A 15,367-nucleotide genomic window follows, 5' to 3' on the forward strand; every position below is an offset into this window, starting at 1 on the left:
TGACCAGAGTGTTTTAATCAGAAAAAAAAGGTATTAATGCAGGCCTGCTGGCTCCTGCCAAACTGCAGTTTTACTGTCCCTCCTGGTACTGGGTTTATGGCTGTCATTTCATTCCAGTTTTACTGTTGTTTTTGCCCTTATCGTTGAGTTTCTCCTTGCCTGCTGCTGCCTGTGACTGAATGGAGCTTTTAGAAATGTAATAAGGAAGAAACTAATACATTTTTAGGGAGGAAAAAGAGAAGGAAGGGAGGAAGCAAGGGAGGGTGGAAGAGAGGAAGGAAGGAAGGATGAAAGGAAGAAATGGAGGGAGGGAGAGAGGAAAGAAGGAGGAGAGGAAGGGAAACAGGGAGTAAAGAAAGGCTAAATCCCTCACGTTTCTATCTAAAAGACACCATCAGGCACTTAACATGAAAACAATTAAAAATTTTAAGCAGATGCTAAACACCCTGGTGCCCTGCAGCAGGCAGCTCCATGCTGTGGGGAGATCTGCTATGCCAGGAGAATGAAAAACAAAACCCAAACCCCTTTTAGGTCTTGGCTTAGACAGAACACACAGGAGCTTGGTAGCAAACTCTGGGGCAGCAGACAGCACCCAGCTTGTTCCAGGCTGCATGGAGCATCTCCCCTGGGTTCGGCAGCTGCCTTGGCAGGCGCTTTGCAAAGGGCTGTGACCAGCAGGAAACAGTTTTGGAGGTGACTTGCCCATGCCTCAGCCAGCTGGTGTTTTTTCCTCTGCTGATGGCGACTGAGACCTCCCTGCAAGGCATTTTCAGAGCCCTCAGGGACCATGTGTTGTGGGAGGGCTGCTGGTCCCAGGTGGACACAACAGGGTGTCTGGATGCTGCCTGCCAGCAGCAGAGAGACACGGGCTCTGCGTGGGCTTTAGGACAGCAGCCCCAGGGCTGGAATTTAATTTGTTAATGATCTGAGACATGCAGGTAATTAAATACCATCACACTGCAGCATTCATGCAGTCACTAGGCAGTGGATTGCCCCATCTCCCCCTGAATTTCCTGCACACCCAGGGTTGGGGAGGCACCTTGGGGCTTGGCTCTCAGCAATGGGGACCTGCCATTGCGTGTGGTTTTGAGCCTCTCTCCCATCCTGGGACCCCATCCCAGGGTCAGAGGCCTCAGTTTAGAGCAAGGGAAATGGCAGGAGGGTCCAGATTCTCGCTGGATTCACCTCAAACACAACGAGCCAGGGAGGGAGGGGAGCTGATGTGGATGGGAGGGCAGCGGGCTGCTCTAAGCTGGGGGCAGCCAACACGCTTGACTACAAAAGGAGGTTATCCATGAGCAGGAGAGATGCTGGGAGAAGGCAGGAGCCCCAGGGTCGGTGTGAAATCCAGCTGGCTCCTGGCGTGGCTGAGACAGGGCACCCCGTCTGTGCCTGGCAATCCCCTGCTGCCTGAGCCAGCTGTGAGAGCTCACAAACATCTGTGTCTGCCCTGTGGCCACCGGGAAGGAGGGATCCCCCTTTGTCCTGATGTTCCAGAAAAGGAAGCCGTAAATTATTGCTAATTACATTCAGCGATGCTGAGGAGTCAGTAACAAAGCCCTGGGAGCAGGGAGACATCACAACGCCAGGATGGATCCGGGGTGGAAAGTCATCCCCGGGGGTTCGCCTGGGCATGAGGTGACTCCTGGCAGAGGCAGAGCCCTTGGGAGAGTGGACGAGGTGGAGAGATTCTAATTAGATGCTAATAAGAAAGTAATTAGTAGGTCTCCAGCCTGTCCGGTGCCTTCAGGCTCCCTTGCCCAGCTCCAAGCCAAACCACCTGCTTCAGTGCACCCAGGGTGGTTTAAGGCCCGCAGGGTATGGCCGGAGCTGGGATGAGCCAGATGCTGCTCCCCACGCATGCTGCCATGCTCGATTGCAATAAAACACCCTCATAAATTACCCCCATGAAACAAAACGTCACAGATAAAAGCCAAAAGTGCATTTGCAGCCTGTTTGCTTTTGGTGTTTAATCCCTCGCTTATATTGCTTGCAACTGTCTATAACTCATGGCAGCTCATCTGCTCCCTCCTGGTTACATGTTTGGGCTGCGAGGCAGGACTCCCAGGCTGTTTATATTGTCCCTGTGGGCAAGTTGCTGCCCTTCTTTGTGCCTCAGTTTCCCCATTGCTCGAACAGAATCAATAACACAGAAGCCAGATCCTGCCCACCGCAGCTGCCCAGGCAGTAGGAGCCCCCCATGCCAGCCCTGCAGATGCTCCTGGGCTGCATGAGGACTGGTGTGACACCCCTGGTGTGACACCCTTGCGGTGCCTCCTGCTTGGACCCGGATCCATCCCATCCAGCACAGGTCTTGCAGGTATGAGGGGAACCTTGTGCAGCCCTGGGGCTGGCTGCTGCCCCAAAACAATGCTGCCCAGCAAACTGCCGGTGCAATATTTAATTCACACAATAATAAAAAAGATTAATTTAATTTTAAAAATTAAAAATTGAATTCTCACATGGGTGAGAAACAGAGTGAGAGCAAAGTCAGGATGGGTACCCAGGATGCCAGCTTGCTTTTTAACCCTTCCCATCCCACTTTCAATTTCCCCCAGGGATCAGAAATGCTCAAAAAGTGTCTGGCTGGTTCCAGCTGCTTCCACCGCATTTCGGTAACAACAGGGCACCGCTCCATCGCAGCCCGGCAGGCCCCCTCAGAAATAGCTGATACATTGGCACGGGAGAAAAGAAATGACCCCCAGCCTCTGCTGGGGTCTAAAATTCTGCCGTCCCCCCCCCCCTCCCCGAGGACTAGCTGACGCATCAGGGACTTGGAATGATTATGATAAAACCTGCGGGACACCAAGGGCATCACTATGATTTGTGCTGTCTAAATGTTAATCAGAATAATAATGCCTATTGAGACAGCTGTTTTAAAAGGCTGTGATGTCGGAGTAAAAATTCCAATAAAACTCTATTAGCCCTTCCTCGTTACACTAATGGTGCCTGCTGCTAAAAGCCCCCTGCTATAGACACCCGTATTAATGGGCTTATTACAGGAAATAAAATCCGAGGCTGAACATTACAGTGAAGCCTGATTAATTCAGCAAGGTAATCTTTTTTTTTCTTCCCCCTCCTCTCTCCCTTTTATTTTTCTCCCCTCCTTTATTTAATGAATGTGCTCCTTGAAGTGCCAACTTTTGAGCTTTGCTTGGAGTTTGGTGATGATTTTAAACTTATTTTGTTCACAAAGAGATGAATCTTCGCGCTGTCTCCCAGTGCAAATGGGGGGAAAGACTTCTCAGATGCCTCTGTGAAACCAGGGAAGAAAGAAAAAGCAGCCAGGACAGGAGTGAAGATGATGGGGAGGGTGGGACAACAGATATCCCATGGGTGGTCCTGGTGTGGTCGCTCTTGGGCTGGGCGAGCCCTTTGCTTGTCTCCATGCAGGTGCACAGTGACATCGGCCAAGGCGAAGCTGCCGCGGGGCAAGCAGCTGCCCTTCACTGCTCCTTTCCATCCTTTTTGCTCCTGGTTTCTCCTCTTTTGATGCCACCCCTGTCCCTGCAGGAAGGGCTGGCCAGGGCCCAGGAACGTATCCAGTTTTGCCGGTGCCATCCCAAACCCAGCGCAGTGGCACCACGTGGCACCCGGCGAGGCTGGCACCCCTTGCTCAGCCCAACCTCAGCCCACGCCGAAAGGCAGAAACCCACCAACAGACACATCGCTATTCATCCAGGCTATAAATAACTCCCATAAAAATCCTCTTCCCAGCCTTTTTGTGCTCAGCCAAACCCTGCCAATGGGAAAGGAGACGGCATCTATTTTATGGGCGGCTGGAAGCAGGCTTTGCATTTTTCTGGCTCGTGTAATCCCACAGGTACCCTCGTTTCTTTTCTTTTTAAACAGCCTTTTGATTCACATTCCTCCCAGGCAAGTTTAATTACGGCTTCGGCTCCCGCTGCCCGGGGATGGGAAGCGGAGAGGGCAGCTCTGCCTGCCTGCGGCAGGGGCACGGGGCATGGGGCAAGGGGAAGGGAGGAGAGAGAGAAGGAGGGAAGGCAGGAAGGAGCAGGCAGGCAGGCAGTAAAGAAGGAAGGAAGGAAAAGGAAAACTAAGAAAAGTGCAGCACAGGTCTGTGCCCATCCTGGGAAGCCCAGGGTAACGCCCAGGTCCCAGCTTGGGTAATGACTGCATTTACCAGCCTAACTAATTTTTTTTAAATTAACCACAGCAAGAAGCTGTGAACAGCTTGAGCTTTCGGAGTGGACTGGGGATGCTGAGTGATGGGCTAGCAATGTCTGGTCTTCCTTGATCTTGAGTCCCCGTAGATCTGTTGCAGTCATAGCTTTTGAGTTAAGCACCCACTGCATGGGACCAACATGTTACGGGCTGGTGACAATTTAATTAGAATGTAGGGAAGTTGAATTGCACTGGAAAGAAAAACATGGTGGGATTGCACAGACCTTGCCAAGTAATCCTCAGGGGTCTGCAGGCAGGGCTGGAGCTGGGGTTTCCCTCTGGGGACCTGTGGCCTCATTGCCTTGGGAAATGGGGTGTCCTTGGATGAGGATGGCTGGAGCTTCCTGCCCCACCTGTGCCCACTGTGGCTGCCAAGGCGAACATCCCATACACATCAGGGATCTCTTCTCCCCCATACAACAGACATAGCCAATGCCCACTTACTTACCTGTCCTCCCTGAAAAAAGATGTCTTCAGCATCATTAGTCCCTCAGATCTCCCTGTCTAGGTTCTTACTGTGATCGCCTCCCCATCACACCCTTACTGGCACCATCAGGCAGTGCAGGTGAAGGTCCCCATGGGAAACTCTGCGACAAGGGAGGACAGTCTGGTGAGTGGGAAGAGGGGAAAAAAAACACAGAAAGAAGGAAAAAAAAAAGGCGAAGAAATCAATTTAGTTACAATCAAGCCCCTTACTGTATTAACTGCTAATCCACAAATACACAAACACACAGAGGGAGTCCTTGGAATAAAGGCATTTAATTAAGCTATTTGCTCGAAGCTGGCTCAGAAGGGTCTGGCACGACAGAGGAACGGGCACAGCAGGACCCTGGGGAGATGCTCGCTGGGGCCACCGGTGACCTTCCCCCTTGGTTCAAGGCCATGGGGCAGTGCGGTGCCCTCCATGGGGACACCCTGCCGACCACATCTGGATCTCTTGGAGGTCCCCTTTGCCAGTCAGGGGGGTATCTCCTGGCCCCCCATGGATGCCAGGGAGCTGACCAGGTGCCCCCCAGCTGGGGTGGGAACTGTTGGCATCGCGGGGCTATTTGCTCTTTCCTCCCTTCCTTTTCCTTGCAGGGAGGGGGCTGGGAGGAGGTATAACTCTTCTCTCCTTTCATTTGATCTGCCAGCGGGCTCAGCGGGGGGAAGACCCTGTCTCGGCAGGCTGCCCATGAGATAAAAGGCAGAGAGGGCCCAGCCAAGACATTTTTTCCACTGTTCCCCCCACCCCTTCGCCCCTTCCTCCATCCCCCCGGTTTTCTTGGCAAAGGACGAAACGGGAAAATGAGTGTACTCCTTTCAAAGCCCTTCTTCTTTCAATATTGAACCGGGCCTGGATTCCCTTCTGGATGCCTGATTGCTGGCATTCCCGCTCCCCACGCAGTCTAAACTGTAACAGCTGGGGGCTGGGGACAATGTCGGGGGGCTGAGAGCACGTGTGGGGAGGCTGGAACAGAAACACCAGCCCCCTGCTTCCCACCCCGGCATCCGTGCTGCTCTGCACCCCCAGCAAGACCCACTCCCCCGGGGGTCCCTTGGCCCCGTCACCACTTCTGGCTGATGCAGCTCTGCTGCTCTGACATGTCACGAGTTGTGGGGTCTCTGCTCCTGGCAAGTGCATGGGTTGAAAGATGTTTGGCCGTGTCCCTGTGTCCCTCAAAGCCTGTGCTGGGACGGGGCATGGGAATTGGCTCCGCTGCCCTGGGATGCTTGTCAAGACTCAGGAGTCCTGTCCTGCCCTGAGCTGGGATGAAAGCCACCCCAGGGAACCTGGCAGAGTACAGCCCAGCTCCCACTTGCTGCGTTGGACTCAGCCGAGTGTTTCACTTTAACATTTTCCAGAGATTTTCTTTTGATTTCACCCTCTTCTATTTGATTTTTTTTGAAGATGATAATAATCTTCCATTTCCAAATGAAAAGTCATTTGGCACCTGTGGGGGGGGAAAAAAAGATTTATTTTTCATTTAAAGCTGTTGAAACAGGATAGTTAAACCATTGCATGTCTTTTTTTTTTTCCCCAGAAGGTTTTTGGAAAGAGAAATTCCTCTGAAGTGACCTTTTCTTAGGAAGTGTTTTGATGAACTGGCATTTTCTGGATTAAAAAGCATTTCTGTCCAAAGTGCCTGGACGTTCCCAAGGGAAAGGGCAGGAGCAGAGGGGCCAAGGGAGCCTGATTTGGCGATTTCTCCAGTGGTCTGGGGAGGTTGCTTGGGGTGACATGGCAAATTTGGTGCCAGGACCTGGAGCCTAATGACCAAGGTGGCAGGGACAGCTCTGGTGCAGTGCCTCTCTGAGGATGCTGATGGGCTGAGCCCAGTGCTTGGGAGGCAGCAAGGGAGGGGAGATGAAATGGGGCAGGCCAGATCTCCAGCACAGCACTCCCTAATTCCTCCTTATCAGCACTTTAGCATCTCTCACGCCTTTATTGCACTCTGTGTAACTTTCTGAGGAAGGAAGGCAGCCCACAGGTGATGCCTTAGTGTAAACCTTCAATAGCAGCCACTTCTAATTACTGCTTGAGATCCTCTGAGGTGGGAGGTTTTGGGTTTGTGAAGGGGCAGCGGGGATGGAGGGTTGCTGGCTGTGATCCACCGTCCTCTTCCTGGGAGGGTCTCACATTGGCACGTCCCCCAACCCCAGTCCTGGCAATACACTCTCACTGGGGCTGGAGAAAGACAGTCTGCCTCTGCTCTGGCATGACCCTGCCTTACATCCAGGGTTGAAATAAGCTTTTCAGCTCTAACAGCCCAAGGGCTGAGCTGAACATCCCCTGGGGCAGCATCCAGAAGCTCTGCAGAGCTGCTTCCCCCGGCCAGGGCCACCCTCTCGGTGCAGCCCACGCCGTCCCCACTTGCAGGAGGGTTGCATCTTCTTGTCCACATCCCATGTGCATGTGATGGATGGGACGTGGGGATGCCCTGGGAAACAGTCTCTTGGAGGCTGCTCCCCTTCTCTAATCCCATTTGGGCGTCCTCATTTGCCGTTTTTTCCATGCAACTCGTGTGCCATGTTGATTTGCTGTCGCTCTGGTTTATTAATCAGAGTGTCAGGCAGGGGCAGATCAAATGGCTTACAAGAGCCCAAGTACATTACAGCAACGCTATTATCTCTCTCCACCAAATTCGTAATATCCACGAAAAATTAGAGCAAGCTGCTCTGACAAGCCCCATTCTCCATATGCCCCATGAGCAGGACCCTAATTATTTTACCTTTCTTTCACTTTTTATTAATCCCATCCTCCACCAGCTGTCTGTTATTTTGCCTGGGATTGATGTGGTAACAAAAAAGATTGGCTTCACACATGCTTTTAAAATCCTGGCACCCGCAGGCTGTTGATGGGAGTCTGCTCTCCTTGCATTGCTATACCTGCCGGAGAGGTAGGCAACTGCTTTTGGGGGGGTCCTGCACACTTTTTGGGGTGACCTTGCCTGGCAGGGTAGCAGTGGCTGGGGATCCTTCCTGTGGTACCCAGCAGGTGGTGGTGATGTATAACTAATTTCTCCCGGCCTTTTCTTATCGGAGGCTTTTAATGTTTTATTCGGCTGCAGGTTGGCGTTATCCATCGCTGAGGTTTTCGGTGGGGACTCGTCCCATTGTAAGACCTTTCTTTTCACGTTTGCCAACCTGGATGCAGGCAGGGCTGGCACCGTTTGGTGCTCGTTTCCCTTCTCATGCTCTATGGGCCATGCCATGTCCATATGGATGGAAAACAGGCAAAACCTCTTATCACTCCTGCAAGTCTAGTTGACACAGCCTTTCCACTCTTTGATTGTATTTAATACCTTTCATGTCACATCTTTCAGCACTTCACAATAGGACCAAAAAATATAATATCTATAATAGTGCCTGTTTTGAAGGGACAAGCTGAGGTGATGGTGTCTGGAGGGAGAGGGCAGGGAGAGACAAGGCAGGGGGAGGCTGGACGTGGGGCATGGGGGATGCCAGGGAGGAAGGCGGTGGCAGAGGGCTCGCTGCCCAGGGCGGGTTGGCTTGCACCTGCCTGTGGTTGCCATCCCTGGGCAACAGGACTTCAGCTGAAACGTTGCTCTCCAGGACATCCATGCAACCCTCCAGGCCACTGATGTAGCTAAGGGGGCTGGGCTTGCTGCATCCCCACTGCTGACCTGGCACCTGGGGACATGGATGGGGGTGGTGAGGAGGCGAGGAAGAGGCGAGAAGGCACAGAGAGGAGGATGTAGATGACACCTTCTCTGCCAGCTGCTGGTATGGCTTTGGGATTCACCTGGTGCTTGGGAGACTGAAAAGCTTAGCTGGGGCGGGAGTCATGCTCTGGGCATACATGGCCAGAGAGGGAGCATGGGTGGACTGGGAAGCTGGGGTGCCCTTGTCCACTCTCTGAGGGGGACAAACAGCCCCATAGCTCTTACCCAGCACCTTCCAGGCAGCTCTTGGGCCAGCTGTTGGCCTCTGGGAAAGAGACTGGGGCAGACCCCGTGAAAACTCATTATTTCTCCCCACAAGAGCTGTGGCTGAGCTGAACAGTAAAGAAACCAGAGGGACATGCTGGGGCTGGAATTGGAGAAATCAGGAGCATGGCTGCCAAAATCTTTGGCTTTAAGTAGCCAAGGTGGCCAGAGGAGCGGCAGAGCGGAGCTGAGGGCACGCAGGCTGTGCGGTGCTGGAACCAGCACACGGCCAGAGCCCAGCTGGGGGCTGACGAAGGGCTGGGACTGCAAGGGCTAGGTTCAGCTCAGTGCTGCCAGGTTTGCAGGAGCAGCCCCATTTTGTCTCGGGGATGCTCAGCCTCCAAACTGCACCCCATGGCCGTCAGTACAGACGCAGCTGGGGGACACAGCGCTCCATCCCACTGCCCCTTCAGTGTGGAAATGCCTACAGATACCGAGGGGATTTTTATTTCTAGGAGCCACCTACTCCCCCAGAGAGGTCAGAGGAGTTCTCAAATTCAGCATCCTGAATGACTGACCCCAATGCCATTGCTTTGCTTGGGAAGTAACTGATTCCTCTTTGCTTTTTACTCCTTGCCGCATTTACGTCCAGGTGTTTAACTCTGACCTTGGATCAATTTAAAGTTAACCTTTTTACCATGACAAGGGCCTCTGAGATGCTGAAAAATTGACATGGTGTAATAGCAGAGAAGTGCCTCTGGATCTGCAGCCAATCTCTCCTGCGGTGTGGAAATAAAGCCCTCTGAACATTGCAGAATATCTGAGCAAATCCACTAGTTTCTCATTTTTATATAGTTATATATATGTGTATGTACATGTGCGTAGCTTTATAAATACTCGTATTAATATTCTTCACCCATTTCATTGCAGCATCTGGCCATCAGAAATGCAACTCCTAATACTGGGTGCTAATGGGATATGTTTTTATTTGTCCTTGTTATAAAGTAGGTATCTCCGTATTAACTTTGCAGGGCATTATATTGATGTAGGGCAGTAAACTTTATGGCAGATTTCACAACCCTGTTAAGTGTATCGTCTTAGACTGTAATATCTAGCTGGGAAGACAAGTGAAACCCTTGCAAGCAATACATGCCTGGGATGGTGGTGTGAAGCCGGAGGAGAGGAGGAGAAGTGATGCCGATACCTGAAAGATCCTGGGGTGTGCAGGAGGCTCCCCATGTCCCAGGGAAAGGGGTTTGCTCCCTGCTCGTTGGCTGCTCCCAAAGTCTCCCAGAGCTGTGTCTGTGCCAGCAGCGATTTCATCCCTTGGGTTTCTGGCTGGCTGCTCCGCAGGCTGTTTGCTCTCCTGTCCCTCTGCCTTCCATGTCCCCAGTAAACCTAACGAGATGCACACTGTGGCCGCTGGTCACAGATAACTGCTTAGCTTAAATCCTGCTTGAATTCCCTCGGCTTATCTGCTAAATGGGATCTCAGTTATAAATAGAGTCCTGCGGACATGGAAGCCTATTTGGGCAGGGGCTTGTTTGGCAAGGAGTTTTACGGAAGTTTGAGCAAATTGCTGGGGAGAAGCTGAGAGGTAATGACAAGAAAAATGATATTAAACTGACTTCTCTGCTTCCTCCTTATCCCTTGGCTGTTAGCAACCCATCAGGAGGGTGCAGCTCTCAAGCAGACAAGTCGGCACTGGTCTCGGCAGCTCCGGTCCAGCAACTGCAGTGGAGAAATGCCGTCTCGGAGCCAGGAAAAGGAGGGGAAGGTGTCCCCGTGTGCATCCCCAGGGCTGCCCTCAGCAGCGGGCAGACAGGTATGGATCCGGGCAGGGTGAAGGTCAGCTGCACGCCATCCGAGGCACTGATGCTGCACAGATGCTGGTTCTCCTCCCCCAGATCCCGGTGGCTGGCTGCCACCGCGGCCGGCTAATTGGGATGCTGATAATTATTAGTGTTTCATGATTTAATTTTCTCCTCATTATAACTCTGTGTCAGCCTCAGTGGGGCTGAGGGCATCTCTGCAAAGACTTTAGGAGACAGAGGGGGTGATCCACACCCTCACAGGTCACTGGTGAAACCAGATCAGATGCAAACCATGCCTGGAGAGATTGAATCAAAACCCCATTGCTTTGGAGACATTTGGAGCCACAGCAAGGACCAGACTGGGCAATGGGTTAGCAAGGCTGTGTCTGCAATGTGTCAGGAGAATTAGGGAAAAGGCTCTGGGTTACAAGTTCCGCATCTGCAAAAGGCAACCAGCCAGAGGGGCTGTGTGAGACCATAGGTGTGTGCAGGAGAAAAGCCCTGTTAGTGCTGTGTCTCTCAAGCATTGCACACTCAGAGCGTTACAGAAAAAAAAAAACAAACAATCCAACAAATTAATTTACTTGGATATTGGCATAGGATAAACCTTGCATTGGGAAATCAATCCACTGGACAGGTAGCTGGTCACTGCTGGCGATGGGAGTCTCATTTCTTGCTGTTGTGTCTTCAGCTGGGCCAGGAGAGAGTCTGCAAAATGTTATCTTGCTCAGTTCTTACAATCTGTCTGGCCATGATCCTTCTTGAGCCCCCAGCACATGCATAATTCAGTGCCATTGACACCTCAAGTACATGAAAAACATCTCTTAACTATCTTGATTACACACAGAAGACCATCCTACACAACCTTTCTTATTGACGACTTACAAACGTCTTGTCCCTGCACAGGGCAGTTACTGCTGCAGTAGGGATGCTTTGAGACTTGCCACCTAGGATGGAGATCAGCAGATTCAGGCACGCAGATAGGACAGGACCATCTGAAATTCCCACCTGGAGGGCTCCTGTAATAATTAGTCAGATACTTAATTGTGAAGCTGCCGTGGGGACCTTTGCATCCAGCATGGGTTCTGGGGACTTTCTCCATCCTTTTGCTTGCAAAGCTTTTTTCTTTCTTTCCCCTGTCTGGTGACCAGACCCCAGCAGGGAAGAAGCAGGTTCTCCTGGAGACTTGGAGCCTCAGGGTGCTGCAGGGAAAGGACATTTGAGCAGACGTTGCTGGCTGGAAGTCGGCACCAAGACCCTTCCCTGCTGAGCAACGCATGGTCTGGGGGTCAGTTGCCAAATGAGCTTTGGCTTGGGCCAGATTTTCCCCAAGGTCAGATGGGATGGGTAGGAGAGGGACCTGGTGGCAGGGAGCCTGGGCTGGTGCCTTGGAGGAGCCCACTGGCTGGATGATTGTGAGCCCAGGCTGGTGCCAGCACCGCCTGAGGTCACCTTGGCCCCGGGCTTGTCCCAGGGACGTGATGTGGTGCAAATGGGGAACACAGAGGGCAATTTGGGTAAAACAGCATCAGGAGTGTCAAAGTAGATTTGTTTCCAATATGGAAAACACCTCCACTGGGAGCATGAGGGAGACTTAGGAGTTGTTACTTTTGGACGAGAGAGGCAGTGAATTTGATCTGCGAACAAACGGGAACTGGCAAAGCTGACAGCTTTTGCTCTGATTGCTTTGCTTCCTCTGTGCTGGGCTATGTCTTTTTTTTTTCTCCTTTAATTTTTTTTTCTTTTAATTTATTGAAATGCTCTGGATCCCGATTCACTTTCTTTGCTCTTTATTTCTTATTGCTTTGGCTGAAACATTAAATCCCCAGTATGACTGGGATCAGGGCAAGAATAAAAATAGCCCATGGAAAAACAAATCAACCCAAGGATGTGAAAACAAGCTGCAGTGTTTCTGATGTTTGGTTTTGGAAGTTGGTAGCAGAGGGTGGGTGACTCCTGGGAGAAGGATGGGGGGACAGGTATGGCAGCCTGTAGCATGAAGGGCTGTTACCAATCCTAGCATGATGGGGTGGCTGAAGTGAGTTGGTGGGCTACCCTCTGGCTCCTAAGGAGCAGGGTCTCTGCTAAAATTGGCTGCCTGACTTGATGGGCAGGATAAGGGATAAATCTCCCTGCCAAGGGGTGAGGCCGGAGGTTTTTCCTGCAGCTAAGAAAGTGCCAAGAAGGAAGCCTTGCCTTGAGAAATGTCCTCAGAGAGCTGCAGGGGCATGGAGAAGTGGCTGCCAAGTGACCTCCTCTCCTGATGCTGCTTTTCCAAAAACTAGCATCCTTTGTCACAGGGGGAAACTGAGGCCCAGGGCAATTACGTGGTATCAGTAGGTGGGGAAGGCTTGGAGCAGCACCCTGCATTCCTGGGCATCAGCCGCTTTCCCTCTGTGCAGACAGCTTGCGTAGTCAATGTGTCACGTTACTCCCCTTTCATCAGCCTGAAATTACCATTTGTAAAAAAGGGAAAAGAAATCCAAACCTTCAAGAAGCCACTCAGTCTGTTGTCTGAGGCTTGTTTTTTAAAAAAAATCAAAGAAACAGATGTTTCTTTTTGATATTAAAAGGGTTGCAGGGCTGGATCCTGCTCTCACTTCCAGCGCTGTGAATCCGGAGAGAAGCAGTGGTCCCTCGAGCGGGGACAGGTGCTCCTCTGCACTGTGGGCAGAGTCTGGCCCCCCAAAATTTGGGGAAAGGGGTTTTCCCCTTTTTGTGACACCTTGCTGTTAATGAGATGAGTGACAGATGCATTTGCAGCCCGCCTGCTGTGGTGCTGCTCTGGGAGTATTTCTCCTTCCTGATTGCTGTCTTGTCTACCTCGAAATGGGGTCTGTTGCTGCCTTGATAACTGGATTTAAAGGCTGCTCTAGTTTTGCTGCAGCCTCCCTGTGTGCCTCTGGCTCAGCTTCTGATTCAATGGTGCTTTTCCAACACCCTCTATGGTTGCCCCTCAAAGAGATCCAGGGTGGCCCATATCAGCTCATCTCATGGATTTCTTGGGTGTACTGGTTTCAGCTGGGATAGAGTTAATTTTCTTCCCAGTAGCTGGTATAGTGCTGTGTTTTGGGTTTAGTATGAGAATAATGTGATAACACATCGGTGTTTTAGTTGTTGCTAAGTAATGTTTACACTGGTCAAGGACTTTTCAGCTTCCCATGCTCTCCCAGGCGCACAAGAAGCTGGGAGGGGGCACAGCCAGGACAGCTGACCCCGACTGGCCAAGGGCTATTCCATACCATATGAGTCATGCTCAGTATAGAAACTGGGGGAGCTGGCCGGGGGGCAGCGACTGCTGCTCGGGGACGGGCTGGGCATCAGTCAGCGGGTGGTGAGCAATTGCATTGTGCATTGTTTGTTTTGTACATTCTTCTATCATTATTATTATTATTATGATTTTCTCTTCCTCTGCTGTCCTATTAAACTGTCTTTATCCCAACCCACAGGTTTTACTTTTTTTTCTGATTCTCCCCCTCATCTCACAGGGGGCAGGGGGAGGGTGAGTGAGCAGCTGTGTGGTGCTTAGTTGCTGACTGGGTTTAAACCACAACACTAGGGAAAACCATTTTCCAATGGCATCCCGCAGCCCTGCTCAACCTTATCCCTTTTCTCAAAGCTGGCAGCTGTGTATTAGCCTCCCACAGCACTCTGTGCACAGGGACTGCTTTGGAAGATGCTTTTCAGCAGCAGACGGGCCGTTGTCGCATGCCATGACCCTTCTTGCATTTCAACTGCAAAAGAGCTAGTGAGTAGCTATGCACTCTGCAAATGACCTTGAAGCATGGGACCAAGACTTTGTGTTCAGATGAAACCTCCTGCACACCCTGCATGGACATGGTCTACTGTCAACATCCAATTCTGCCAGCTGTGATCTCTGGTCTGTGTCAAAGCTGGATTTGGCTCCTGGTAAACAAGCTGACAAAGCTGGAGCTCGAGCAATGTGGAAAGCTGGTTCCTTAGAGCTGCAGATTGTTACTGTTCTCCCGAAAACAGATCATTGCTCTACAGATCATAACAGCTACTGGCATCTTCTCACAGGGTGTCCAAGCTGAGACTAAGGAAGGAGCTCAGCAATGCACAGGGCTGAACCTCAGCAGCAGATTAACAATGGGGCTCAGCAAGGCCAGGAGCTGCAACATCTGGAGAGGTGCCTGGTGGAGGCAACAGCTTCTCATTCCTGCCTCCTCAGGACTCCCTGCCATGCAAAGGGGGTAGGTATACCCTAGAAATATCTCATCCTGGATCCAAGATAGTGCCCATTAGCAGCATCCTGCTTCTTTCAGAAGCAGCATATCAGTGGTGGCTGCTGCTTTTCTACCACCAAGTTTAACACTTAATCTGGGAGAGAAGAGCCCTAATTTGGAAGGGATGTGCTGCCCTGGAAAGTGGGTGAGTGCTGCACCTGGTCACACTGCAAACAACGCTCTTCATGCCTCCAGCACCACAGCCATCCTGACAAAGCCCGAGCTGCTTTGTGAGGATGCCGGCCACTTTTCGGTAAAGGTTTTGCACTCCCTGATCAATACGTGAAACCTCCCACTGCTCCACACTGGGGCTGAGGTACAGAGACTGTAGCTGATTAGGTGCAGAAGAAAGCGCTGGGCTGGATCAGAGGCATCCAAGATGTCAGATCCTCTTTACTCATCAAAATACAAAAGCAAGAATCTCATATGGCTGCTTGGCTGTGCTGAAATAATAGCTCATTCAGAAGGTGGAATTTAAGCCTAAAAGCTAACATTTGTGGTGTGTATTTATAACAGGCAGGCACATGGAACCTACCCATACTGCATTTAATTTCTTTCACAAGCTCCTTTGATCCAGGCATTACTGTCCAGGCAAAGCTGGCACAAATTTCATCGCAGACATCACCAACGGTGCTGCTGTGCTGTGGAGCTGCCCAGCGTTGGGACTGAGAGTAGTTGCATTATCATTCATTTTAATTGAGTGTTTGGGCTAGCCACGCCAGCCAGAAATCTTGCTCCAGCTTGTCACCAT

The sequence above is a fragment of the Ciconia boyciana genome, chromosome 4 (assembly GCF_034638445.1).
Source record: "Ciconia boyciana chromosome 4, ASM3463844v1, whole genome shotgun sequence".
Taxonomy (NCBI): Eukaryota; Metazoa; Chordata; class Aves; order Ciconiiformes; family Ciconiidae; genus Ciconia; species Ciconia boyciana.